General features: G+C 42.6%; 1 pseudogene; it reads right to left on the minus strand.

Moving 5' to 3' along the window:
• Positions 1-16,741: 16,741 nt before the first annotated feature.
• LOC148105954 (uncharacterized) lies at positions 16,742-17,479 on the minus strand (annotated as a pseudogene).
• Between the last annotated feature and the right edge of the window lie 8,361 nt (positions 17,480-25,840).

Below are 25,840 nucleotides of genomic sequence, written 5' to 3' on the forward strand. Positions count from 1 at the left end.
CTTCAGGATCTGTGCACACTCACAGAACAAGGAGACCTTTAAACATCATTTCACTAAATGGATGGACTGAGCTCAGCCTACAGATGAACTGGTGCCAGAGATCATAAAGAACATCAAACAGTCAAATTCAACACTTTAGATGGAAATATGAGATTAATGCTGCAGACAATCATGAACCCTATTGCCAGTCTTGGCAGCCGGGGGTCAGTCCGCCAGGGCCTCCGCTCCTGGCCGCCACCCGGCACACAATGCACCCGACCCCTATGGCGCCTCCTGCGGGTGGTGGGCCTGCGGGAGGATGGGCCCATGTCTCCTCTTCGGGCTGTGCCCGGCCGGGCCCCATGGACTAAGGCCCGGCCACCAGACGCTCGCCCTCGGGCACCCTCCCCGGGCCTGGCTCCAGGGCGGGGCCCCGGTAACCCTATCCCGGGCAGGGTAAACTGTTCCCTCGGTGTTTTTTTCATAGGGGTCTTCTGAATCGCTCTTTGTCTGGTCCCTCACCCAGGACCAATTTGCCATGGGAGACCCTACCAGGGGGCAAAAGCCCCCAGACAACATAGCCCCTGGGATCCCTGGGACACACAAACCCCTCCACCACGATAAGGTTGCGATTCACGGAGGAGAGGCCCCAGTCCGCGAGATCTTCAACGCACACCTCCGGCAGAGCTTCAACAGCATTCCGAGGGAGGCGGGGGACATCGAGTCCGAATGGACCATGTTCAGCGCCTCCATTGCCGATGCTGCTGCATTGAGCTGCGGCCGCAAGGTGGTTGGTGCCTGCCGTGGTGGTAATCCCCGAACCAAATGGTGGACACCAGAGGTGACGGGAGCCACCAGGCTGAAGAAGGAGTCCTATCAGGCTTGGTTAGCCTGTGGGACTCCGGAGGCAGCCGACAGGTATCGACAGGCCAAGCGGAATGCGGCTCGGGCAGTGGCTGAAGCTAAAACTCGGGTGTGGGAGGAGTTCGGAGAGGCCATGGAAAAAGACTTTCGGACTGCCTCGAAGAGGTTCTGGCAAACCGTCAGGCGTCTCAGGAGGGGAAAGCGGTGCTCTACCTGCACTGTGTATAGTGCTGGCGGAGCGCTGCTGACGTCGACTGAGAAAATTGTCAGGCGGTGGAAGGAATACTTCGAGGACCTCCTTAATCCCACTGACGCGTCTTCCAAGGAGGAAGCAGAGTCTGGGGATGAGGGGAATGACCCGCCAATTTCTAGGGGCGAGGTCACTGAGGCAGTTAAACAACTCCTTGGTGGCAGAGCCCCTGGTGTTGATGAGGTCCGCCCCGAGTTCCTGAAGGCTCTGGACGTTGTAGGGCTGTCCTGGCTGACACGCCTCTGCAATGTTGCGTGGAGATCAGGGGCAGTACCCGTGGATTGGCAGACCGGGGTGGTGGTCCCCATCTTTAAGAAGGGGGACCGGAGGGTGTGTTCCAACTACAGGGGGATCACACTCCTCAGCCTCCCCGGGAAAGTCTATGCCAGGGTGCTGGAAAGGAGAGTTCGTCCGCTAGTCGAACCTCTGATGCAGGAGGAACAATGCGGTTTTCGTCCTGGTCGCGGAACACTGGACCAGCTCTTCATCCTCTCGAGGATACTTGAGGGTGCATGGGAGTTTGCCCAACCAGTCTACATGTGTTTTGTGGACTTGGAGAAGGCATTCGACCGTGTCCCTCGGGGTGTCCTGTGGGAGGTGTTGCGGGAGTATGGGGTGTCTGGCCCATTGCTACGGGCCATTCGATCCCTATACAACCGTTGCAAGAGCTTGGTTCGCATTGCCGGCAATAAGTCGGACTCGTTCCCGGTGGGTGATGGGCTCCGCCAGGGCTGCCCTTTGTCACCGGTTCTGTTCATAATTTTTATGGACAGGATTTCTAGGCGCAGCCAAGTGGCGGAGGGCTTTCGCTTTGGTGGCCTCAGGATCTCATCTCTGATCTTTGCGGATGATGTGGTTCTGTTGGCTTCATCGGGTGAGGGCCTCCAGCTCACACTGGAGCGGTTCGCAGCCGAGTGTGACGCAGCGGGAATGAGGATCAGCACCTCCAAATCTGAGGCCATGGTTCTCAGCCGGAAAAGGGTGGAGTGCCCACTCCGGGTCGGGGATGAGGTCCTGCCCCAAGTGGAGGAGTTCAAGTATCTCGGGGTCTTGTTCGCGAGTGATGGGAGAAGGGAGCTGGAGATCGACAGACGGATTGGGGCTGCAGCTGCAGTAATGCAGACGCTGCACCGGTCCGTCGTGGTGAAGAGGGAGCTGAGTGTAAAAGCGAAGCTCTCAATTTACCGGTCGATCTACGTCCCTACCCTCACCTATGGCCACGAGCTGTGGGTAGTGACCGAAAGGACGAGATCGCGGATACAAGCGGCGGAAATGAGCTTCCTCCGAAGGGTGGCTGGCATCTCCCTTAGAGATAGGGTGAGAAGTTCGGCCATCCGGGAGCGGCTCAGAGTAGAGCCGCTGCTGCTCCACATCGAAAGGAGCCAGCTGAGGTGGTTTGGGCATCTGGTAAGGATGCCCCCTGGGCGCCTCCTGGGTGAGGTGTTCCAGGCATGTCCCACCGGGAGGAGGCCCCGGGGCAGACCCAGGACACGCTGGAGAGATTATATCTCTCGGCTGGCCTGGGAACGCCTTGGTGTTCCCCCGGATGAGCTGGAGGAGGTGGCTGGGGAGAGGGAGGTCTGGGCCTCTTTGCTTAGGCTGCTGCCCCCGCGACCCGGCCCCGGATAAAGCGGATGAAGATGGATGGACAATCATGAACCTGCTGAATTCATGAACATCAAGAATGCAGCGAGTGGTAAAATAAAGATTTGACCTCAGTGTGCTCAGTGTTCCTGTCTATTCCTAACATATTCCTAACATGATAGCTGCACTTTAGAGCTCTAAAACTGGAACTGACACATGTTTAAACTCTACATGTTACTCAGTACATTCAGTTCTGACACTCGCCCACAGTCCAACAAAGGAAACATGGAGATCACATCAATTTGTCATCAAAGTCTAATTATTAGGGCAACTTAACCTGTTATTATCTCGTTAACTCATTAATTGATTAACGTCAGCAATAATTTTAATCACAGTTTTTAAAATCATGAATATTGTGAAAGTGCCCACTGGCTCTGAATATAAAAGCCATGGGTCACAGGAGGGATGTTGATCAGTGCTGGCTTGAAATGGGCGTCATTATGCGTCTCAGCCAATGGGAGCATTGAGGGTTGGCCTAATACTACTGCAGCGCTCACATGAGCCAGGAAAGAAAGAAAGGGGCGGGGACAGAAACATGGAGACAGGTACAGATCTTTGACATGTTCAGTTTAAACTGTTCCAGGAGGCAGTGTTGATACAACTAAAGTTATCTGGAAGCAAAGTTGAGTTTTTCTATTGTTGGAGTACTTCATGTCTGAAGTATCACTTAAATGCATTACACGCTGTTGATGGCAGCAAACAAACCACCCAAACAAACAGAGGTGGGAGGCTTGGGCAGACTACGTAGATTCAGCTGGTGGGAGGAGTCTAGATAAACCAAAGAAAGACAAGCTAACAAACGCCACAGTGAAGTGAGTAGCTACAAACTGCAGGCTGATTATTGTTGTTGAAGAAGTCGGTCTGAGGAACGTTCTTAGGATCAACAAATGACGGCATGTATGAGCCTCAGGACGCACCATCACAAGAAGAACACATGAGCTGTAGAAAAAGGAGAGACTAGGAAAGCCACGGTGTTATAACATGAACCTGCTGTTGGTCTCTCTGGAGACTACTGGACGTAGCTGGGTAACCATGGTTACCTGGGAGTTACAGAAATGTGCAGAACATGTGATTCATGTTGCACAGCAGTGGGACATTTGAAATAAAGTCAGCACACGCAGTACAGATTGTGCATCAAATATGATGCTGCTGCCAGACGTCTGCCTTTGAACACGTCCCTGCATCGCGCACAACACCAAGGTTGCCATGGCAATCCCAGCTAACAGGGACAAAGTGCACAGCTGGAAGCCTGCAGGTATATTTAACATGATGTATTTCTCAGTGTCCTGTCTGTGTGTGAGAGACAAACAGCCTCTGTATGTGTGTGTAAATACAGCATGAATATGTAGAGGACATGTTTGTGGATATAAGTAAATGAATGCTCTGCGTCATTTGAATGTTTGATTCTTGTTTCTGTTGCAGGTCTGTGACTGAACTTCTGGGAGGAGAAACGTTGGTTTCATGCTCTGTGATTCTGTGTTTTGTCATCTCTCTCAGGTGATTGAGAGCTCAGATGATGACCCCGCCTACGTGGTCAAATTCAAATCTACATTCAGAACAGACCTGGAGACACGCAAGCAAAATGCCAACATTGTATATGTGAAAACTGCTGCTGCACTGGAGCCAGATTCAAGGAGCTCAAGTGTTTACCCAGATCTTACTGAACTTACTGAAGGAACAGAGGGTTGTTGGAGGGAAACCTGTGGAAGCAACAACATCCGAGCCACCAGAGAAAAAGTTGGCCCTGTTGGTGCTTCATCAGAGTGTGATTGTGAACAGGAGGAAGACTCAGCTGAGAACAGTGTGGTGGATACAGAGCAGAGCCCACCATCAGTACAGAGGCCTGTCCATTAGAGTGCTGCTCCAAACATGCAGCACATGTACTTGGCCACAGCTGCAACATCTGTACCTGTGAAAGCTTGTTCTCTGTTGCTGCTCATATTGTACAGAAGAAGAGAGTTTCTTTACCATCAGAAAATGTCAATGAGCTTGTGTGTCTCAGCAGCTGGCTCGGCGCAGAGGAGGAAGAACATGTCAAGTCAGAGGAAAATAAATGCAGTTCATGTTGTCAACTCAACCTGGACTATTGAAAGAGATTTTCTTTGTCTTGTTTCTGACTGAGATTCTCCAAAGGAAAGCCAGCACAAACACACACTTCACACACTTAAAGTCCCTGCACAGTAAATGAGCTGATGAGCGTTTGTGCTGCTCCCTGATAACAGAACAATAGTTCTGCTGCTTCCTGTTCTGAAAACACACATTTATAAATGTTCACTTGGTGTTGATCAAAGGTATGTTGGTGGCTCTGGACGCTGAGGGGAACTTTGTAAAAAACTAGATCAAATGTTAACGTCCTGGCAGAGGCAAAGAACTTTGATTTGATATTTGATTAGATTCATGTTTCAGCTCAGACTGACAGAAATATTTGAACTGCTGCTGTGTTAAAGGGAACACTGCTGTTAGAAAGCACCTGATCTGTTTCTGCACACTGAATGTTGCACTTCTCATACTGCAGTACTATTAAAATAAGTACACAATACACTACTTTTGAACTCATGATTGAATGTTGCTGTAACAAAGCCATTAATGTGATTCAAAGTGTTCATGGTTTCCCAGCACAACAAATGATTGCACAAGTGTGACTGATCCACTTTCTAATGTGTGTGTAGCCCACACTGTGTGTCACTGTGTCACAGGTGAGTCTGTGTATCCAGGTTCTATGAGGAGAACAGGATATAGTGACTGAGTCCAGCAGCTTAAAGTCTGACTCCATCCTCCATTTAAATAACTCACACCATGTTACGGCTGTGGCCATAAGAACACTGTGTGGGCTGTTTTGTTCTGTCTCTTTACTGTGCTTAAGACTCTTTGAAGGTCCCTCCCCTAATGAAGAGTAGTGAGCAGCTGATTGGACCGTGGAACACGTGACCGTGTTCAAAAAGCCGCTCTGACAGCTCCCGCCGGAGGGAGAGAGAGAGAGAGTGGAGCGAGCAAGTAGCTTGACAACCTATACTTTTGCTGTATATTTGTGCTCTGTGAGACCTGGTGTATTAACTTAGCCTTAGGCTGAAGCGGAAGGGGTGAGCCGCCTTTTTCTTTGGGAACAGTTTTCTCCTGTTTTCCGGGTTAGGCTAGTATTGTCATTTGTTTGTTCTGTTTTCTTTCGTAGGGTTTAGTTAGTTTTCTCTGGTGGGACTTAGTTGGTTTTGTTTATTATTTTGGCCTGGGTTCACCCTGGAGCTATGTTTCATTACCTTTAATAAAATCACCTTTTTTTACTCACAACTGGTTTCGGATGTTTGGCTTGGGAACCAGGGCGGGTATTTGTCTCTCTCTCCTCCAACCTTATGTGCGTCTCTACACACCTAGACTAGGGCGTAACACACCAACAACTGAATAGCTTTGCCTTTGTGCAGCTGACACTTCATTTTAATGTCCTTCTATTCTGGTTCATCTGGTTTCAGTTTCTATAAGCACACAGGTTTCATCAGTGACTCTATGACCTCAGTAATCTTTGCTGGGCCTTAATGCTCTGAAAAAAGCTGCACATCACAAGACTAAATAGAAATGAATCAGTCTTTCATTTCTCACTGCTGTTGGACTCCAGCTCTCAATGTCCCACCATAACCCATGGAAAGAATTACTGTCCATCCTGGCTCCTGAACATGAAGCTGATGAAGATGGAGTATTGTGAGGGCTGATGATGATGATGATGAAGAATCCAGGAGCAGTGGGTGGATGGCAGCATCAGCATGAAGGATCAGTGTGAGAATACATCATCATCCACAAAGGAAACCAGTCTGAGTGTCTGACGCTCTTGTTAGAAAAACGCAGTCCCAGCAGTTAGCTTGTCTGCTAGTTAGCTGAGAGCTAACTCACTTGTACATTGAATACCAAACCGTGCAAACCAGGGGTGTCAAACATATGGCCCGTGGGCCAAATCCAGCCCTTGAGATAATTTCATATGTCAAATATTGATGAATTTTTAGGCTTGCTGATAATCAATGTGAGCACGGCTGAGATTTTCTTCTGATGAGCAAACCATGTGGCCAAAGACTTTAAGAGACAGACTGCGATCATACCATTATGTGAAAGAAGACGGAAATGTCCCATAGACAGCAAGGGTAGTGGTAGAGACCAGGTACAGAGAAATGGGAGCTGTATTGAAATGCAAGCGTGTCAGGAAAGAGTGGAAAGGCAAAATGAGCAGCATCTGGCTGCATTTCAGTGATATTGGAGACCACAAAGCTGAGTGCAAAATTTATATAGGAGATATACAGGAGACGCTGACAGTAGAACTGATAAAATTAGGAGCTGGCTAAAGTGAGACCCATTTTTATTTCCACCCATTTTCCATTGTGGAGGACAAAAGGTTTCAAACTCGTCCAGGTCTTAAACCTCACGTATGTTCTTCCTAATAGCAGTAAATGGATAAAAATGAGGCTTTTATGAAAACACTGAATAAAACTTGCTGCCTCTAAAAAGACTAAATGTACAGTTCAGTATTGAATACTACATAAAATAAACTATATATAAAGTGTGTCTGAATGGCAGAGATGCAGAAATATGTGCATATAGCACAGAGCCACGGCTCAGTGTCTGAATGAGTCTCACAGACCTGAATGTGCTGTTGAAGCCATTTATAATTATAACGTAATTCTTTACTCGTTTGATCTGCTCCTTTCCAAAAGCGACCAGACGTAGAAGGTTTTGGACTTTTAACTATATTTTCTTACGTTTTACAACTTTTCTTACTGTTAAAAACCTCGTTATGGCCATTCATGCTATACAAAGTAATTAGACATGTGTGGTATCTACAGAAATGTCAGAATCTCAGCTAAAAGTTCACAAAACCATCTCAACAACCACCAAACAGCTAAAACGGCAGGTGAACAGATTACACAAAAAAGATGTAAACACAAATCCCTCTGATCATCTGTTTTTTAAACATGAAGTGTTGTTTTGGATGTTCATTTACTGCTGGTTCAGTGAATTTTGGTTGGACAGTGATGAAACCTGCAGTCTCAGAATCTGTGAGAAGTCTGCTTTCAGCACGCAACAGCATTGTTGTGTTGTGTGCTGTGGATTCACCTCTGCAAACTCATCACTGTTTTACCATCATGTTTCTACTTAGACAATAACAAAGGAAGCAGTTCCCAGGAACTACTTCCTGTCTTGTTAACATAAGAGTATGTTGCCCTTCAAAACACCTCCACTTCTCCTCTTATTAGAGGACTGCCTTATTATTAATATGCTAATTCTGTCAGTTGATGAAAGAAAAATGCTTGATCTCACCTGAGAGTTTCCAGTGTACAGTGTGGACTCTTCAGTCCTTCAGACAGAAGCTTCACGCCTGAATCCTTCAGGTCATTGTTACTCAGGTCCAGCTGTCTCATACTAGAGGACTGGGAGTTGAGAACTGAGGACAGAGCTTCACAGCTTCTCTCTGAGAGGTTACAGCCACACAGTCTGGAAGAAAACAAACAAACAAATTAATTAAATCAGTCAAATGAAATATTTGTTAATGCCAGCATGCAATACAATTATTGGTTAACTAAATAGCTTCATTAAAACTCAACTTTTCTTCTATATCAGCACTTACTCCTTGTAAGCTCCACCTGCTACACCTTCTGAGTCAGAAGACATGAAAACAAACTGTAAATCTAGTAGAAACATGATTGGAAATCTTCTCAGATCCATTTGTACATTTAGAGCCTGATACTGAAATATAGCAGCACGGACATTCACAGCAGCAAAGGGTTCTTGCTGATCTGAGCTGGCTTGGCCCTGGCTTATTGAAGATTAAAGAAAGCGGAATCAGCTGTTCAAAACCCCACAAGGCTGCCCGCTGTGACTGAAACAATGGGACGGGTCGTGACTTCTCAAAATGGGCTCATTGAACGCAGCACGGATAAGATCATGAAGAAGCTCATGGCGGTCGTGAGTTCTCAGACTTTGCTCTTTGAACGCAAAACTGATAACCTCTCGGGGAAACTCGTGGCTCTCCAACGGGAGATTGAGAGACGAGTGACGGACTGTTAGATGAGCTGTGAAATTGACATGCAGTTGTTCGCACCAAAGAAAACCACCATCATTTCATGCGGCTAACATACCGGTGCCAGCTGTGGTCTCAAGGCTGGAGCTGAACATAACAAATCTCACCCTGATGACAAATGGTGTTTAGACTGTTCCTTCCCATCCTAAGCATGCTTATCCTCTCCCGGTGCAGACGGTGGGTCGAGGGGACCAGCGCAAATGCTGCAAGCCCGGATGCGCTGTCTACACCGGCTGTCTCTCACCTTTTACTCATCCCTGTTGCTTGTCATGTGTTTCTATGGCGCATTAAGAGTGTTCATGTGCTCTGCGCTAAAGTCATTTTTTTCTGTTCTCAAACTGATCTCCCTGTTGGACCTCAGTCTGGTGGGAGTTCTTTTTTCTCCTCATCTTTCCTGATGTTGTGCATTTTCTGCTGTTCGGTTCCAGGTCGCTGCTCTAGCGGCTGACCGGCCAGCTAACTAGCCTGACCTGTCTCCCCAATGTGATGTTTGTGTATTGTATGTACGGTTGGCAAGGTCAGTATCCTAATTGCCCCTTGGAAATAAATACAGTGTTCTGAATCTGTATCTGAAAAGATTACAAAAGACGACTCTGTTCAGTAAATATTACGCTCATGCTGTCAAGAAATTCCAAAGGTAGGTAAAACTCTGGTTGTTGCAGCCATCCAGTATGACATGCTTTGTACTGTTCTGCTGCAGTTTGTGACACCTGGTTGATGAGTTGTGAAGGATGATGAAACAAACACTTCACTCAATGTTTTTCTTCTACACTGTATGTAATTTTGGCAGCCGAGAGTTTTTCACAATCTATCTCAGCTGCAAATAGGAACACAACAAATAACTAACTTTACCCACTTGGATCCTTATCATTCAAGATTGTGAAAAGATTCTCTACTCAGAGAATACTGGCGATGTTAGATGAGAGAAATGATTTGGAAGATGATGAAGGGGAAGAGTTTTCAGAACTTCAGGCCTTTTGTCTTCACTGTATAGGACAGAGAAGACAGGAAGGGAGGGAGAAATGAGGAGAATAACACACAGGAAATGGTCTTGGGCAGACTCAAACCAGGAGTCTTGATGCGACTCTAACCTTCAGTACGTGGGTCACCTGCTCAGCCAGGTAAGCTACAGCAGTCAGCAGTGTGTGAGTTAATTTTCTTTATTTTATTTTATTTATATCTTTAATAGTAATCTTTAATGGTTTCAGCACATCGTAGTTCAAGGGGTTAAGAGGGGACTCTGATTACTGCGCCTTCACTGGGTTTTATGTTAGTTCATTTTTCAAAATCATGATCAGGTCTGTGACATACAAAGAAGAGAGAACAGAATACACGAATCTCGTATATACAGGGGTTACAGTGGGCTGGAATGATCCAGAACAGGGCTGTACCTTTCATTTTTTAATTTATTTATTTTCTTTGGAAACTTCTATTTAAAAATTTTTTTTTCACAAATTATGGTCACAATACATAATGAAAACGTTGCCATTATACACAAAAAACAAAAAACAAACAAAAAAGGAAACCCCCCTTCCTCCCCACCCAAGGATCATGTAAAGAGAAACAGAACAATATATGTCACACATCTGGAAAATACATTTTTATATAGTCAATAAATGGGTTCCAAGTCGCAGAGAATTTTTGTTGTGATGAGAGAACTCTGTATCTAAGTTTTTCCAGTGGTAAAAAGAAAAGCACCTCCTTTAACCATTGTATGTATGAAGGAGTCTTATCAGACTTCCAGTGGAATAGAATAAGTCTATGGGCAAGCAATGTAGCAAATGCTATGGCATTTTCCTGAGATTTACTAATTTTGTATTGAGATGGCATAACTCCAAAAATGCGGAAATCAAGCACTAAATTCTGCGCACTAATATAAGATAATGCTTTAAATATATTTCCCCAGTAATTATCCAGGTTCGGACAAGACCACATCATGTGACCCTGATTTGCTGGTTTATGTCCACACCTGGGACAGGCAGGATCGGCTTCTGGGAAAAATTTTGAAAGCCTCTCTCTTGTATAATGAAGACGATGAAGAATTTTAAACTGAACTAGAAAAAAAATTTGCATTTCCTGCGAAAATGCTGTGTGGATGCCTTAACGCTGAAGATGTCTGCTGAAAAAAAAGATTGCCCTGAGCAGGATTTGAACCTGGCCCTTCTGGTCTCAAGGCAGCTACTCATCTCACTGAGCCAAACTCAGTCTCAAAAAGAAGAGGTGGAGAGACTGACAATTCTGCTGAAATGAGCAGGAGCTGCTGAGAATTGTGCTGATAAGAGGTGAAAAGGCTGAAAATTTTTCAGAAGAGGTGAATAAGCAGAATTTGGGCAGAAAAGAGGTGAAAATTCTGAAAAATCTGCTGAAAAGAGTTCAATCAGCAGAATTTCTGCTGAAAAAAGGTGAATGACCAGAATTCTGCTGAAAATAGCAGAAGCTGCTGAGAATTATGCTGATAAGAGGTGAAATGTTTGAAGATTTGGCAGAAAAGAGGTAAATCAGCAGAATTTAATCTCATACTCATCTCACTGAGCCAAACTGGTTCTCATATAACTGAAAAAAGGTGAAAAACCTGAAAATTCTTATTAAAAACAGCAGAAGAGGCTGAGAAAATACTGAACTTTCTGGTGAAAAGAGGCACAACAACCTGGTTCTGCTCAATTTCAGTCCACCAATCAGAGGTAGTGCTTCTGTCTGCTTCATCAGGCTGTGTACTTGTATGTATTTCTGCCATGGACTGTTAACAAGAATCTGAGGTCCATATTAGAAAAGCTGCTAAAATCATAAAACTTTGCAGAATTGTAATAAATTATCAATATGAATTACTGGTCTGTGATAGTGTATCAATTTGTAGTGAAAAAAACATGTGGACAAGGTGGAATTGAACCCACGACCTTTGGACTTCAGACCCGTGTCATTACCAACTGCGCCACTGGGAAACAGAGTAGGTGCTTGGAAAACAGGGTGGTGAGCAGTCAGAATTAGATCGCGGTAAGAGGCGAAAAACGCCGTTTTTTAGAGTTACAAAACGTCGTGTAACTCAAAAACTAGGTGGGATGGAAACAAAATACTTGTACTGGGTTAATCAGCCGACTTTGGTGAACTTTAACTGCGATTTTCATAGCTCTTTGTAACTCTGTCGCGGAGATATGACGAGAGAAGAAACGGCTTCATTTTCAGAGTTGAAAACTGAGAGGAGGACAGATTTAAACCCCTCAAACAAGTCTAACTCATCTCAGAACGGTAATAGGTGAGAAAATAATTCTTGAATTGTGAGCGTCAGGAGTGTCTGAAGATATACGGGGACAAGCCTCATGTCTTAACTTCGCTTCGTTAAGGAGATATGTTGATTTGAAAATGCCTTCAGTTTCAGTATTTCAGCTGTGAGTTTCACAACCTCCCCATAGACTTTGAATGGGGAGTTTTTAGACCTTGTGTCACTTCGAGGCAAATTGTGAAAAAACCGTAACTCGCACGATAATTATAGTTACACGGTCTTAAAGCCAGCAACAATACCTACGTTTTGATGTATAATTTGTGGAAGTTGAGTGGAAATTGAGCGAGTAGCAAGAAGTTGTTCGGACATGAAGAGAAACTTCAGAAAGCACCAGCTCTCACTCTGAGTTAATTGCATAGCAACCATAACAACGCATATATTTTCTGAAAAATCACAAAGCTGCAACTGAAAACTTAAAGAGGCATTAAATGAAAACGTTAACAGATATGAAAAAGCTGAATCACACACGAAAAGCCCAATCATTTGAGAACGTTTTAAAGTTTGAATGGAGTTTCTAGGTGAAAGTATGAGGAAGTAGTTAAGTTTGAAAAACAAGCAAGTTTTAGCAGAATTGTGGAAGTTTTCCATTCATTTCAATGGGACAAAAAAAAGGAAAAAAGTGTAATATTTTAAAAAGTATAATAGTAATAAACACCAAAAGATATAGCTGGAATTAGCAGAAATAGCAGAACAGTTTAGAGTTTGAACGGAGAAAATCGGCTGAAAACTGAGGGAGTAGTTAAGTGCCGAAAAACGTGGAGCAACTATAAGAATAAAGTTTAAAGAGAAACAGGAACTCAATAGTGTGGATGCCTTTGAGGGCATCCACACAATTAAACCATGGCGAATGCAAAGGGAGGACGTATGTATACGATTCAAACAAGATCTCCACTCATCATCAGATAAATCCACCCCAATGTCTTTTTCCCAATTATTTTTATTATTTATTATTTTTTTTCCCCAAGTAATAGGCCTTAAGTTCTGTATCAGTTTGTATATGACGGAGATTCTCCTTTTGCCAAAAGGATCTATTTCCAAAAAGGTATCCACTTGATTTTTAGGAGGTAGGTAGGGGAAAGAAGGAAACAATGTTTTTGCAAAACTTCGTATTTGCAGATATCTAAACATATGTGAGGTTGGTATATTGTAATCTCTCATCAGAGCGTCAAAGGTGTTAAAAGTTTCTCCTGAAAATAAATTGTAAAAAAAACTTCAAACCATTATTGTGCCAAATTTGGAATGCTTGGCAAAAAAAAGTGTTAAAAGCAACTGGGAAAAAATTACTAACCTGTTGCAAACAGAAGTGCCTTCTGAATTGAAACCATATTTTAATAGATGTTGTTACAACTGGATTTGTTATTTTCTGTTTTTGATTTAGAGCTAGGGATGAGGTTAGGAGGGGAAGTGGATTAGACATCAGTTCCATTTTTACCCAAGCCTTACCCTCGCTGTTCTCATAAACATATTTCCAGTGCAATAATTTGGTGATATTAGCCGCCCTGTAGTAAAAGATAAAATTTGGCAACCCTAGACCACCAGCCTCTTTTGGTACTTCCAAATATGATTTTTCTGTTCTGGGATTTGAATTTTTCCAAATAAATGTTGCTATTAATCTGTCTAAATCTTTGAAACTTGATTTGGTTATAAAAAAAGGAACCATTTGGAAAACATAGAGAAATTTTGGCAAGACTGCCATTTTAACTATATTTATTCTGCCTGCTAATGAGATTGGAAGTATTGCCCATTTTTTAAAATCTTGTGATGTTTGTTCTAATAAAGTGTCAAAATTATGAATCCGCAACTCGTTCATTGTGCGGGTTATATTTATTCCCAAATATTTAAACGTTTCTTTTTCTAATTTAAAAGGGAAGGCAGAGAAATCTTGCGCTATGTTATTAATAGGGAACAGTAGGCTTTTTGAATAGTTCAATTTGTATCCAGATATGTGTCCGAAGTGGTCTAATACCTAAAGCAATTTAGGGATTGATGCCGTTGGATTAGATATATACGGCAATAAATCGTCTGCATACAATGATACTTTGTGCACTGTCCTGTCCCTAGAGATTCCGGCAACCTGATCGTCCTCCCTAAGAGCGATAGCTAAAGGTTCAATTACTAAATTGAAAAGATAGGGAGATAAACTACAGCCTTGCCTGCAGCCTCTACCAAGCTGAAAAATGTCAGAGGTTCCATTATTTGTCCTCACTGCTGCAACTGGAGAGGAATACAGTATTTTAATCCATTTTTGAAACAATGGGCCAAATTCAAATTTAATTAGGACCGCATGAAGATATGGCCATTCTATACGGTCGAAGGCCTTTTCTGAATCAAGAAAAATTATTATTTCTGAATTTTCTTTTGGTTCTTATGCATATAAAATATTAAATAGGCGGCGCATATTATAAAATGACTGTCACCCTGGTATAAAGCCGGTTTGATCAGGATTAATAATTTTTGGCAGTATAAGATCGATTCTATTAGCTAAGATTTTTGTGAGAATTTTGTAATCACAATTTAAGAGGCTCACCGGTCTGTAGGAGCTGCATTGTGAGGGATCCTTACCCTTTTTGTACAGCACAGAAATTATGGCTTGTTTCATAGTATCTGGTATTTTCTCTTGAAAGAATATTTCCTTTTATACATCTTTGAGTATTGGCGCTAATTTGTCTATAAACATTTTATATAGTTCAATAGGGAAACCATCAGGTCCCGGTGCCTTGTTACTTTGCATTGATTTAATTACTTCGACAATTTCACTAATGGTTATCTCTCTATCAATTTCTGTTCTGTCATTTACAGATATTTGTGGAATTGGTATTCTATCAAGCATTTCAGCAACCTTTTTTTCATCAACCGGATCTGACGTATAAAGATTGGAATAGAACATTTTAAACTGGTCATTAATGGCTTTCGGATCGGACATCTTTTCTCCAGGGGTTTTACAGATTTCAGAAATTGTGTTAGCTGATATGGATTGCTTAATTTGATGTGCCAAAAGTTTTCTGGCTCTTTCCCCATGTTCATAGAACTTTTGCCTTGATTTGAAAAATAAACTTTCTGTTTGCTGAATGGACAGAATTTTGTTTTCTGAATTTAGAAATAATTTTCTCTTTTAGAGGTCTGGTGTTGGATTTTCCGCATATAAGCAATCAATCTCTTTTATACTGTTGGCTAGGTTGTTCATTTGTTGTAAGTATTTCTTTTTTTGAAATGATACATATGAAATTATCTGGCCTCTAAGATAGTGCCTCCCATACAACAGTCATTTTCATCCCTTGGGTTTGATTTGTCTCTAAGAAAAACTGTATTTGCTCAGAGACCATTTTTTTTTAGTTAAGAGTAAAGGATCAAGTCGCCAGGCCAGTTTTTGACTTGAGCGTTCATAAAAATTAACATCTAATTGTACTGGACTATGGTCTGAGATAACAATAGAGTTGTATTGGCAATCTAAAACCTTGGGAAGAATTCTATTATCTACAACAAAAAAATCTATCCGTGAGTATGACCGGTGCACAGGTGAGAAAAATGAGAATTGTTTAGATGTAGGATTTTTGTTCCTCCAGGGGTCAAAAAAAGCATAGGTTTGCATAAAGGATTTTAGGAACATTACCCGCTTTTGAAATTTTGCTATCAGGTTTTGGATTTGATCTGTCAAGTTGAGGATTAAGCACGCAGTTAAAGTCACCACCCAGAATCAAATGGGACTCTGTTAAATCTGGCAGGTGTTTTAAAAAGGTACAATAAAAATTTGGGTCGTCCCAGTTTGGTCTGTATACATTTGCAAGAATTACTTGTTTCCCATACAACCTGCCCTGTATAATAATATATCTCCCTCTGGTATCCGCCACAGTTGATAGTGGAATAAATGGAATCCCCTTCCTAATTAGAATAGCCACACCCCGTGATCTATCCTCAAATTTTGAGCTAAATATTTGGCTTATCCATGTTTTTTTTAGTTTAATTTGTTCACTTGATCGGAGGTGTGTTTCTTGCAGATATACAACATCGGATCTGAATGATTTGTAATGAGTAAAAACCCTTGTGCGTTTAACGGGATTATTTATACCTTTAACATTCCAGCTTATAAAACGAAGAGGCAGATGACTTTGCGAGCTTGCCATTCAGGTACCAAAATGCAGGTGCAGAAAAAATATGTCCCAACCTCTGGAACCCCCCCTCCCCCCCAAAAAAGAGGGGGAGAAAGAGAAGAAAGAAAAAAAAAGGGAAAAAAAATAAATAAATAAATAAAACAAGCTTCAAAACCCCATGCTGATCTACTATTATCCCTGGGATCGCAACCCTCCAGGCTAGGATAGCACAGTGACTAAACATACTGTTAACCCTCAAACAGCCTCTCAACTGGGCAAATGTATAACATTTAATAACTAAACAAAACTCCAGAACTTATATTTTCCACTTTCCCCGTGTTTATTCTAATCAAATGCCCCAGAATAACAGCAATATCTCGAGCATATCAAAAATCGGAACAAAGTAGGAAGGCACTGTATTTATAATAAATTAAATCAAAATCATTATACCTTCCGGCCTTTTATGAGTATGGCCCAATTAATTACTTGACTTCTCCCCAACACCGACGTATAACTATGTCCCTTGAGTTCAAACAATCGCACATGTGAAGTCCAACTTATCTATTCTCACTCGGCTGTACCTCTCACGGCCGTAGTAAGTCTTTTTTGATGAAGTCTATTGCAGCCGCTGGGTAGGTGAAACGATTGTCCTGTTTGAAACGACTGGAAAAGCAGCTCGTTTCTTTGCCACCATTGCTGTAAAATCAGGAAAAATGCTTATCTTCATGTCCTGCAGCAGCAACGGCTGCGACTTGGCGGCCCTTCGGAACACCTCTTCCTTCTCTTGGTAATAGTGAAACTTCACCACGATTGCCCTGGGGGAGTTTCCCTGTTGACCCGAGCTTCGATGAGCGCGGTACAGCATCGGAATAAAATCGAGGCCCAGTATGTCTTTCAGCATTGTAGCAATAACTGCCGTGGGTTTCCCGGTGTTTTCAAAGCCCTCCTTCACCCCTACAATGCGTGCATTGCACCGGCGTTGTCGCCCCTCGATGTCGTCCAACTTCCTGGTCAACTTAGCAACGTCCGATTTAGGCTTGCTAACCTCGTTTTCCAACTCCACTGTCCGGTCTGAATAAGTATTCAAACCAAACTCAACACTTTCCAAAACGGGTCTCTTGCTTCTCCAGATCTTCTTTGATTGTATCTATTTTATCATTTAAATCTTTTGTGCTTGAATCGATACGGTCCAATATTCTCTTTTCAGAGCTAACAATCGCTCTCATAATCTCACTCATGTCAGGGGGTGGTGCCTCCGGTCTGTCCTCAGCATGGTCCGAGGCTTTTGCGGTCTGCTCTTTCCCCGATCTAGTTTTGCTCATATTTCATACAACGTAGCTTTGAAGATGTAAAAAGTGCCTCAGAGCAGCACACAGGCGTGTTATCGTACTGTTATTAAAAGTTTGTTAGTTTTGGAGCAGTGGAATTATGAAAAAAGTTAGTCCATTGAGGAGCCCTGTACAACACGTCTTCACATGGCTACCAGACACGCCCCCTCCTAGGGGCGTGTCTGGTAGCCATGACACGCTGTGTCTGTGTGAGTTAATTTGAAGACAATGATGACTATAAGTCAGGTAAAAAAAAAAATACTATCATCAACCAACAAGGGGAAAACAGTGAGCTTGAATGACCAAGCTTTGATCAAGGGTGGCTCACTCCTCGGTCTTCTTGCCCAAGGAGTGAACCACCCTGCATGGCTATCAATGTGGTGCAACCAAGGCCATCATACAGTACAGGCCATCCAAGCTGATTTTTAACTTTTCGTCCCAGATACCACCTTAAAAATCATCAAGATTAGGATATGTTGGCTGTTCTAGATCCAATCACAACGAACAGAGAGCTGTTGTGTGTCCAAGGTGAACAGGAAGAATATATACATGCATAAAGTCAATAAAGTCAGAAGGTTTGCTTTAGACTGTGCTGCAGTTTATCATCAAAGACTGACAAACAGGCACCATGCTGCAATAAATGGCATCAAGTCTGACTTTAGTTTACTTTTTTTTATTCTTTGTTTTTTAAATCAAGATTACATTTTATAGCAACCACGGCAGAGATAACCAGGGAAGGTGTTCTTGAGGGGATATAGCTAAAACATCTGGTTTCAGACTGAAGATGAACTGAGGTGCTGCACCCAAGTCTGCAGGTTCAGGGAGGGACAAACATCTGCTGCAACCAGATTGGAGTGAGAGGAGAGAGCAGGCCAACAACAACAAAGAAACAACAAACACACTGTGGAAGACCGAAGCAGAGTTTAGTTTAAAGTGGAACTAAGGATGTTTCTCTGTCTGCCATGATTCACTGAGTAATTCAAATGCTTTCTTTAATGCAGGACCCACCATGCATGTAAAAGCAAGTGTTTCACCAATAATTGTGACTAAAAATAGACCTGCAGTAGAAATGTATCTAGGAGCATGCATGTGAATATAAAGTATCACAACATTAGGCACATGCAGCCTAAGTTCTTAAACAAAGACTGATAACATAACAGCAGCAGTGATGATCAGAGTTTATGGTGGATTCAGCGTCTCTAGTACACCGAGTTCTGGAGGCATCAAAGAGGTTACAGTTGTATTGGAGAAATCCCAAAACGTTAGGATACAAATTCATAAAAAGACAGAAAGCCTGGTGAAATAAATTACTGACACAGTTGGATGTTAAAAGTAAAGACATGAGTACAAATGTACTCACAGAGCTTTGTTGGAGGCTTTGACCACCGGCAGCAGCCACAGAAGAGCCTCCTCTGAAGCAGAGTATTTCTTCAGGTCAAACTCATCCAGATCTTTTTCTGATGACAGTAAGATGAAGACCAGAGCTGACCACTGAGCAGGAGACAGTTTATCTGTGGAGAGACTTCCTGATCTCAGGGACTGTTGGATCTCCTCCACTAGAGAACGATCATTCAGTTCATTCAGGCAGTGAAACAGATTGATGCTTTTCTCTGCAGACAGATTCTTACTGAGCTTCTTCTTGATGTACTCGACTGTTTTCTGATTGGTCTGTGAATTACTTCCTGTCTGTGTCAGCAGACCTCGTAGGAGAGTCTGATTGGTCTGCAGTGAAAGACCCAGGAGGAAGCGGAGGAACAAGTCCAGGTGTCCATTTGGACTCTGTAAGGCCTTGTTCACAGCACTCTGGTGGAGAGATTGAAGTTTTAGTTTGTTAAATAGTTTAGACCACATGGACGTTGTTTGTTGTTGTTCCATCAGATTGAGCCCAGAATTGATGAAGGTCAGATGGACATAAAGAGCAGCCAGAAACTCCTGAACACTCAGATGGATGAAGCAGAACACCTTGTCCTGGTACAGTCCTCTCTCCTCTTTAAAGATCTGTGTGAACACTCCTGAGTACACTGAGGCTGTGCTGATATCGATGCCACACTCTAACAAGTCTGATTCATAGAATATTAGGTTTCCTTTCTGCAGCTGATCAAAAGCCAGTTTTCCCAGAGACTCCATCATCTTCCTGCTCTCTGGACTCCAGTGTGGATCTGTCTCAGCTCCTCCATCATACTTGACCTTCTTCACTTTGGCCTGAACCACCAGGAAGTGGATGTACATCTCAGTCAGGGTCTTGGGCAGCTGTCCTCCTTCTCTGGTTTCCAGCACATCCTCCAGAACTGTAGCAGTGATCCAGCAGAAGACTGGGATGTGGCACATGATGTGGAGGCTTCGTGATGTCTTGATGTGGGAGATGATCCTGCTGGCCTGCTCCTCATCTCTGAATCTCTTCCTGAAGTACTCCTCCTTCTGTTGGTCAGTGAACCCTCTGACCTCTGTCACCATGCCAACACAGTCAGGAGGGATCTGATTGGCTGCTGCAGGTCGTGTGGTTATCCAGAGGCGAGCAGAGGGAAGCAGTTTCTGAGGTGGACTTTCTAGGGTCAGTTAGGATTGTAGTTTTGTGGAAGTCCAGAGGAAGTCGACACTCATCCAGACCATCAAAGATGAACACTACCTGGAAGTCTTTAAAGCTGCAGATTCCTGCTTCTTTGGTTTCAGTAAAGAAGTGTTGAACAAGTTCCACCAAGCTGAACTTTTCCTCTTTCAGCACATTCAGCTCTCTGAAAGTGAATGGAAATATGAACTGGATGTCCTGGTTGGCTTTGTCTTCAGCCCAGTCCAGGCTGTATTTCTGTGTTAAGACTGTTTTGCCAATGCCAGCCACTCCCTTTGTCAGCACTGTTCTGATTGGTTCATCTCTTCCAGGTGAGGCTTTAAAGATGTCTTCTTGTCTGATTGTTGTTTCTGGTCTGTCTGGTTTCCTGGATGCTGTTTCAATCTGTCTGACCTCATGTTCATCATTGACCTCTGCAGTCCCTCCCTCTGTGATGTAGAGCTCTGTGTAGATCTGATTCAGGAGGGTTGGGTTTCCTGGTTTAGCGATCCCCTCAAACACACACTGGAACTTCTTCTTCAGAGCAGATTTAAGGTCACGATGACAAACTGCAGCTTGAAGTTCTGAATGAGAAGAAAAATAAACACTCAATTCCAAAAATAACTCATCTTTAAAACATGTTGCTCCATCTTCCATCTCTGGAAAATGTCTCATTTATCCAGCAGCTTAAATCTTTACAGAAATCCTCTTACTGCTCTGCAGACGGTCAGCAAGCTCCTCCTGCTTCATTCTCCTCAGGAAGTTCACTGTGATCTTCACAAATGCCTCTCTGCTGCTGCTCCTCTGACTCTCTAAGCATTCTGGGTAACCTGGACTCAGAACCTTCTGGATCTTCTTCAGCTCTTTCTTCACAAAAGTGATAATGTTGTCCTCCAGCAGCTGGAACAGAATACTTTATGAATGAGCCAATCAGACTGAAATCATGGAGCCAAACATCAGATCCATGTTGGACACACTGACAATCCACTGGTCTACAAAGAGCAGCATGGAGATGACTGTGAACAGAACAGATGTAACAGTAGTTGTTGTACATGTAGAGACCATAAATATGGAGTCCAGCTGTGTTTGATGCTGCTGGGCAGACTGACCACTGGGAACCTCTGAGCTCTGCTGGTCCACTCTGTGGAGGAACCATGAAGGATTAGATCCACACAGGATAAAGATCCAGGAGTTTCTACTCAAATAACTTCATCTTAATCAGGTTTGTCAAGTTTTAAACTCTCAGATTCTGAAAATATGGGTCATTTTTACTAAGTTTATGGACGTCCTTTCAGTGGTGATGTCAGGGATGATTTTGAAGAAGCTCATTAAACTGAACCATCAGCAGATCACTGCTCCAAAACCAGAACATGATCCGAGGTCTCCCTCCACCACCAGAACACCAGCTTTACTAACGTGGTAGATCAGTGTAGTACAGATCAGTAACTGATGAGTCATTTTATCAAAATCACTGAGTGCTTCACATCTGAGCCTCTGATGTTTCTGTAGACATTTTGCATATTTAATGAATGTCTGACAGCTTTACATTCATTCTATGAATACAGTGGAAATGTTGTGTTATAGTCTCCATGTTTTTTGCAGCATCATAAATTCTTAAGTTCACAAAATTAGATTCTTTTTTCACAGCTGAAAAACAACAACATTTATTCTCTATTGAAATCTGCATCGTCCACTCCAAAGGTCACAATCTGAAGGTAACATCTGGTTTTGTTGCCTGTGATTAAATCTGAGCATCAGTATGGTGGGATTTATCCACTACATCCACACCACTGTGGTTCAGTGTTGTCCTGATGGAGTCTCATTAACAGCAGCCAGTATGATCCAGGCTTTAGCTGCTGGGTCTCTTTGTGACCTCTCAGACTGTTTAACAGATCAGACACAAAGAGAATCAGAGCAGCTCTGTTCTTTAAAGACAAACATGAACCCACTCAGGTCACACTTTCCCCACAGATATGAGCATCACTGTCCTCAAACAGCAAATGACCAAGTCTAACATTTGGATCTTTTCTCTTTCATTGTTTTCTTTTTAATGAATGTTGTAACAATCTGAGGATGTTTCAGGTCATATTTATCCAGGAAACACAAACATGTAAAGGAGTCATCACAGCTCTCTGACCTCGTTGGTCCAGGTTCAGCACTGAAGCCTGGATTAAAATCTTTGGACTGGTCACTCCTCACAGACGGACAGCTGGACCCTGCAGACTGAAGACCAAATATTCACAGCATGTTTCTGTTTGTGGCAGAAACATCTGTTTCACATCATGTACAGCGGCCTCACTTAGGGCGCGGTCGGCCTCGTTGGTCCAGCTGTGAGTCCAGTAAAAGTTGAAGTACTAATTCAATTTCTTTACTAAACTAAAAGTAAAAAGTACAGGTTCTTAAATATACTCAAAGTAAGAAAGTAAAACTAACTCGTTTCTACCACCTGCTTTTGTCCAAAGCTCACTGAACCTTGTGCTATATTAATATAATAATTAAATATCAGTAGATGGAAATACAAACTTTTTAATTCTGATTGTACTCAGCTTGAATCAAAGCACAGTTAGTCTGCCTCGGTTTTTTTGCAGGATGTTGCTGCATTTGAAATGACCTGGCACTTTAAAAATGTTTTTCCCTTTATTCTCCTCTTCAGTAGGCTAGCTAGATGCTGAAGTACCACAACTGCAACTTATGGACACCTGCAGTCATTCACTGTCAGAAAGAACAGAAAGTAATTGTTATGGTCCTGGATCTCTGACCCAGTGTTTATGTGTTTTGTGGGTTAATTAATATTCTTTGATTTAGTGTTAATCATGGTTCAGTTTCCTTGCATCCCCTGTGTACAGTGGCGGTTTTTGATACGAGCGACATGGGCCGCTGCTCACAACTCGCAAGATAAAACAAAATAAAAACAAATCAACAAACACAAAAACTGAAGATATCATGATATAGACTAGTAATTTGCACCGATGTGTTTTCTAAATTCTATCACACACATATACGTGAAAAGTGAGCGCGAGGGCCCTCGGTGCACCTGGAGTCCCAGAAAGAAAAAAAAAACCCTAAACAAAGCAAATCTTTGCACTAAGGTGTAGGTCTGTTAGGTTATGTTGTGGTGATTCTCAGGTTGGGGGATGGGTGTTCATACTGGAGTGAAAAATTAAAACCAATGGAAGATGGACAAGAAAAGGTCAAAGGTCATCAGGCTCTCAGTTTAGAAAAAAGAGAAAAGAAGAGGAGAAACAAGTAAAAGATAAATGTAAGCAGATGTGACTTCGGATGATGGCAGTTATTATGTATCCTGAAACAGGATAACATTCATTAGTAGGGAAAACTGCTGTTTACCTTTGTTAGCCACTTGGCTATGGTAGTAAACAGTAGATAGACAGTAGACACTGATGTGGCTTATTGAATCTTTTGGACTGTGTTCAGTATTAATTAGCCATTAATTAGAAGAAGAGATGTATTGTTGATTTGTCTGTTATTCTCAGTGTGTGATGAATTATAATGGCTGTTTGTTAGCCAATGCTATCTATCTGTGTGTATGTGTATGTGTATGTGTGTACGCACACACACAGACACACATGAACTGGAAAAATTTGAATATCTTGCAAAAGTTCATTTATTTCACTAATTCAACTTAAAATGTGAAACTAATATCAACTCAGTACATATAAAGCAAGATATTTCAAGCCTTTATTTTTTAGAATTTTATTTTTTAGAATTTTTTATAGTTTTGATGATTATGGCTTACACCTTATGAAGTTGATTAGTTCCAGCTTTTGTTTAACTGAATTTCTCTGAGGAACCAACTCGAGGGATTAATAAAGTTCTCTCTCTGTTTCCCCTCTTTAGCCTCGTTACAAACACTACAGCTAACAAGTGGATTTTCCTGTTTTAGCTCAGCCAGCAAACAAAGCAGCACCACTTATTGCTGAAGAGACAGAGAGTGAAAGTTTTTAAATAAGCTCATTGCTGCAGCAAAGAGCAGCACAACAGTGAGACAGATTTTTAGCTTCAGTGTGTTTATTCTCCACTAAGTCATTGGTTCTGTCACTAATTAGCTAACAAAAAACTAATCTATGTCTATTAGCAACCAACCAACTCAAAGAGTTCATGTTACTAAAAGCTCACCTCTCTGCAGCAGACACAGGCTGGAATTTAAAATTAAAGGGCTCATCTTTAGACGCGTCACTCTGTAAGGACACACAGCTGGGTCCAGGTTCAGGTCCAGCAGGTCTCCCATGGATCCTGTCAGAGAAGAAAAATGTGTTTTGAGAATGAGCAGAAGGAAACTCCAAACTAGTGTTTCACAGTGTAAGAAAAGAGCGCCACCCAGGGGTCATTTACACTGTGCAGGACTATTGATGGTCCCACTGTGAGCAGTAGGAGTTTAAATGTTGGACATGTTTTATAGAATAAAGGAATAAAGGTTCAGTGACTTCCTTTGAGATGTAGTTTAGAGACCAGGAAACATCAAACAGTTCATTTAAATCAGATAAACTGACATCAAAGAGTTCATGTTACTAACAGCTCACCTCTCTACAGCAGACACAGGCTGGACTTTAAAATTAAAGATGGCATCTTTAGACTTGTCACTCTGTAAGGACCCAGAGCTCATTATATGGTGTAAACGTCTGTTACAAGCTTAAATATAAAGTTGAAAAAATGTAACTGCAGTTATTGATCAAGTAATTGTGATTAATCACGATTAATGACAGAAAATTGTGTCATTAATTAGTAATTTTTTAATCTACTGACAGCACTAGTGTTTACTTTTGTGCCTCCAACTGTTTTACGCCCTTTCAACACCTTCAAGGTCAAAAGTGTACACGCAAAAAATCTACAATAAAATCCTCATGCAGCAATAGGACAGACACACAATCCATTTATCTCTTTGTCTCAAACACACACACGTGTATTCAAAGCCTCGATTTGTTCATATTTCATTTGTTATGTTTTTATCTTCAGCGTTTTCAGTGTTGGTGCATTTTACACCAAAAATGTTTCCATTGATGAATCAGATTGATTTGAATGTGTTTCACACACATCCATACAAATCACTCCCTGGTGGTCACATGACTCTATAACATAACAAGAGTCATGTGACAAGAGTTTCATGCTGTGGCCTAAAATGTCAAAATGGTTGAATGTGGTGGAGTAAAAATGTGAGATGTCAACTACTTTTCTTCAATATGAAATGTTTGCAGGGCCTGACAGGAAGTGGACGGACGCTCTGATCACTTCCTGTTTGCTGAAGAGGGTTTTCAGTTGTTTAAAAACCAAAGGCTTGTTTTAAAAGACAGTTTAAATGGGACTGAGGGAATAACGTGTTTGTACTGCAGTTTATATCCAACAACATCAAGCAGTTAAATCAAAGAGTTCATGTTACTAACAGCTCACCTCTCTGCAGCAGACACAGGCTGGACTTTAAAATCAATGAAGTGATCTTTAGACCGGTCACTCTTTAAGGACACAGAGCTGGGTGGAGGTCCAGGCTGGTTCCTGTGAATAATGATGGAGCAGTGATGTGAGTGCTGAGCTGTGACATGGAGAAGAGTCATGCACAGTTAGAGATGGTCATCTCACCTCTGAGCTTTGGTCTGGCTCTCATGTTCCCCACACAGAGTGCTTTTAGAGGGAGGGACTCCCTCCTCTCTGTCCTCACCCTGATCCATGCTGCTCAATTCACATCAGCTCACACACACTTTCTACCTTCACCTGCAGTGGAAACCCCAATCATTCATGTGCACATCAACTGAGCGCTGCAGAGGTCGTGTCTGGTGTGTTGGACTAACATCCATCTGCGA

Source organism: Neolamprologus brichardi, chromosome 3, assembly GCF_056152115.1.
Source record: "Neolamprologus brichardi isolate AB-2024 chromosome 3, ASM5615211v1, whole genome shotgun sequence".
Lineage (NCBI taxonomy): Eukaryota > Metazoa > Chordata > Actinopteri > Cichliformes > Cichlidae > Neolamprologus > Neolamprologus brichardi.